This window comes from Chanodichthys erythropterus, chromosome 16, assembly GCF_024489055.1.
Source record: "Chanodichthys erythropterus isolate Z2021 chromosome 16, ASM2448905v1, whole genome shotgun sequence".
Classification (NCBI taxonomy): Eukaryota; Metazoa; Chordata; class Actinopteri; order Cypriniformes; family Xenocyprididae; genus Chanodichthys; species Chanodichthys erythropterus.
The window spans coordinates 46,135,525-46,139,502 of NC_090236.1; the positions used below are offsets into that span (position 1 = coordinate 46,135,525).

The window sequence follows — 3,978 nt, forward strand, 5'->3', positions numbered from 1 at the left end:
AATTAATAATATATATATATATATATATACAATTAAACGTATTAAAGTCGGTCAATTTTTTTTTCAAACGTCAGGTTTGAGGAAAAAATACTATAGTAAACAATATAGTGTTTTTGAACCATAAGTCCTTGAATAAATTTGTTGTGGTAATTCCATAATTGTTGTGGTAATACGTATTGCGTAAAGTAATTTGTTTACATTATATTTTTTATACATTTTCTACAAGTATAGGGTATACAATATACGCTACAGTTGTACGCTACAATTTAGTCGTGGTTTCTCAGTTCTGTTCTGTCATTGGTTCATTGTCTTAATTGTTCACAGGTGTTCGTTGTTTGTTATTAGTCTTTATATAAATATCCCTCATGTTTCATTGTTATATTTTTTTTTCTAGCTTTGTTTCCTGTGAACCTCTGTTTGGTGAGTTTATGTTTTTGTTTCAAGTCATGTCAAGTTTAGTCATATCAAGCCAAGTCTTTGTTTTTGTATTTGTTTCACGTTTGTTAAATAAAACAACACGTGGGTTCTCAACATTCGCCTTCAGTTGGACATTCGTTACAATATTTCTCATATTTATGTTGATTACAATTAGTGCAGCATTTAAGATTAAAAAGAGTAAAGGTTTATAGATTCCAATGTGAAGAGCCAAATATTTTGGCCAGAAAAATATTTTACATTTGTAATGCCATTGTTTAGCTAAATGCCTGTATGGCTATACAAGTATCTAATCTAGCTTCTCCTATGTATCCAGTCCTAACTGATTACTTAAGTTTTGCATTTGAATGAATATTTTGACATGATCGATCACTTTTTTTTTATAGGCTACTTTAAAATAAATAAATAAATTGTTAAATGCACAAAATTAACAACTCGCATCCTAATGTCTTTATGATAAGCACAAACCAGTGAGTATTAATGAATGCAAGTAAATACTGAATTTAACTCAAGAGAACTTAAAAGTGCTTAGAAAAATTCTGAATGAGAAACAATGCTGCCATTGATTTGTTATAGTAGGTCTGTTTTGGAACACAACTGCCTGCCCATACTTGAAAATAAGAAAGAAAGGTATAATGGGTCACTACGAATACCGCATTAACAGTCACGTAGATAAGCTTTTGCATGATGCCAAAAGCACGCCGGTAGGTGTCAGTCTAAGTAGGCTAAAGTGTATATTGAGTCAGTCCAGGATAAACGAAAACTTACGAAGGAAGATTCATGGATGGGGTGTTTGTCGTTGAGAGTTAGACAAGAGCAAAAACACGTTAGGCCCACAAACGTTCAAAGACCATATTAGTTTAATTAAAGCCAATGAAGGAAAAAACTGCCAGCTATGCAAACAGGCTGTGATTGGGTCAGAAGAACACCTACAAAAAAAGCATTTTAAAAATGCTGTGCACTTTAAAGATGGGGTTTTTGGTAAGCTATTGTTAGTTTTGTAACATTTTTTTCATTAAATTGTTTTTATTATACACTATTCACAATTGTGCTTCAGATCTGTTCACAGTACCTTGCTTTTGTGACAAAATTGAGCAATTAAAAAGAAGTCACTGGCATTGCTTTAAGTGTGACCGGATTTTGCACAGGCGAAATGCATTTGAAGACCATCTACAGAAACATGGTAGGAGATAATTGCCATTACACGATTATTAATCATTCCATTGCCAAACAAAAGTTGAAATGTTCTTACGGTCTTAAAACACTTGCTTTGCAGGTTGCATTGTAACACCATTCAAAGATCTGCCAAAGAAAAGTATGCATTTGTTAAATCTATATTTGCATTGTTTTATTTTAAGCCTACCTCACAATGTTTTCAGACTTTTCATAATACACTTAACTCAGTGGTTCCCAAACCTGTCCTTGAGGACCCCTAGCCCTACACATTTTGTATGTCTCCCTCATCTATCGCACCTAAATCAACTCATGTACTCATTAGTAGAGACTGCAATACCTGAAATGGGTGTGTCAGAAATGGGGAGACATGCAAAATGTGCAGGGCTGGGGGCATTTAGAGTTGGTCTACAGTATGTGTATATAACCTGGACCATAGCTAATAATTAAGCCTGGTGCATAAAGTTAATGTTACACTAATTAAACTCATTAAGTCTGAAACTTTTAATGTAATTTCATTTGTAGGTGAGCCAAAGAAAGATTCTGAAAATGCAACGAGTGCCCCTGTCAGTGAGCAGAGTATTTTCTGTTGCCACTGCTCATCCTCTTTCACTACAGCTGGGAGTCTTCGAAGACATGAAAAGGAGTTTCATGCGACATCAGATCCGGTGTACTGCGTTGATTTACAGCAAGGTGTCTTTTTCACAGCAAAAAATAGTAGAGGGCAAAGAGTTCCAATACATGTGCAGAAAAGCACCACCTCTCAAGTAATTGCCTGTGAAGTACCTGAGTGCCGGGAGTTCATGACTCTTGCTAAACTTGGAGGAAAGCCTGGAGCGGAGTGTGAGCATTTGCTCAGAGTTTCCTCTGCTCCACCATATGTTCCTCCTGAGCCTCTGAGAGAAGAATCCTTAAAGATGATGCACGAAAAAGGATTGATTTCCACCCAGAGAATGACAGAGTGCATCGAAAATCACAATCAAGCATCAGTTGAGGGAATCTGTTCTGTGTTTCCAGTTTTTTATGAGAAACATGGATATTCTGGCAGATTTGTTTATTTTTCCATATATACAGGAAGGATGGAAAGATGGTCCCTCTTTAGACGGACAAGAGTGTCATTTGACAAAGTGGTAGGACACTGGTATTGCCTTTGTAAAAGTACAAAAAAACAGTACAGATGCCTCCACATCTACATGGCAATGTGGTGGCTCTACCAAGAAAGAGAAGATTTACTACTTGAGTGTTCCAGAGCAGACAGTGATTTGTCAGGTGACCCCTCTGAAAATGAAGAGCTTGAACTTGATGTAGGAAAAAGACTGCAGAAGCACCAGCTGGTTGCAATGACGAACTATCTCTGGCAAAACAAAAGAATTCCAGAAAATTTGCCACAGGAGTTAAGGACTCAGGCAATGGAGGTTCCAAAAATGTTTGAGCCCACAGAGAAAACGTGCCCTTATTGCCCTGGGCCAACCCCACCAGGTCTTGCAGAACCAGTGGTTGTTACAAAGAATGCATCCGTCTACGACATACATTCAGTGAAGAGAGGTTTGTACATTAATTTTAAAAAATGCATACATTTGTAAATGTATGATGATGCCACAGTAAATATACATACATTTTTTGCTTCTAATAAAGGTGTTACTGTGTGTGTAAAGAACTGCCTGGTCTGTAAGACGCCAGTCAGGTTTCAAGAATACACTGCAGGATTTCATAATTTCAACAACAGAGTTTTTTTAACAACCCGTCTTTGTGCAATGATGACGTCTGCCCTAAAGGTAAGTTCATTGTGATTGTTGTTGTACAACAAATTGATTTTAATTTTTTATTTTTTCTTAAGACTAACACAGCCATTGGGCGATTTCTATCAATGATGGAGGACCTCCTTGGAGTTACGATTCACCACAACACCTTAAGGAAAGCGGTTTTCCATTTCTGGGCAATGACCAATTATACATATGACTTTTCATGCATCCGTTGTGGCCATGAACCACCGATTTTAATTGCTGACAGCAACTGGAAAGTAGCCTTCGATTTGCCTGGTAAGCTATTTATGCAAGTTATAGTGTAATTATATTTAAATAACAAATTATTATTTTTGTAGCTAACTGTCAGATTTGGCTTTTTTTTTTTTTTTTTCTCCACCTAGTAAATCTCATGAAGAGCAGAAGAGTGTCGGAAAGGTTTTCAAAAGGGTGTGAAGGGAAAGAATAAGAAATAAAGTGTATTTGTGGAGTTTGATACAATGTGTAATTTTTTTTTATAGTTTTTATAGATGTAAATTTCGACCTGAAGTGTTTAGGTGGTAGTTATCTGAGACAACTATAATGTTTTAGGTGAATAAGAGATGTAAAAAATGGTCAATGTTTTTTT

General features: G+C 35.9%; 2 long non-coding RNA genes across 2 annotated transcripts; both read left to right on the top strand.

Annotated features, from left to right (window-relative positions):
* Nucleotides 1–392: 392 nt before the first annotated feature.
* On the top strand, nucleotides 393–2,164 carry LOC137003868 (uncharacterized). The gene is made up of 5 exons (XR_010892034.1): nucleotides 393–420; nucleotides 1,267–1,416; nucleotides 1,493–1,618; nucleotides 1,712–1,750; nucleotides 2,134–2,164. It is a non-coding gene; the product is annotated as an uncharacterized lncRNA (long non-coding RNA).
* Nucleotides 2,165–2,961: 797 nt separating this feature from the next.
* LOC137003869 (uncharacterized) lies at nucleotides 2,962–3,509 on the top strand. Its single transcript, XR_010892035.1, has 3 exons — nucleotides 2,962–3,153; nucleotides 3,244–3,383; nucleotides 3,446–3,509. It is a non-coding gene; the product is annotated as an uncharacterized lncRNA (long non-coding RNA).
* Nucleotides 3,510–3,978: the final 469 nt, after the last annotated feature.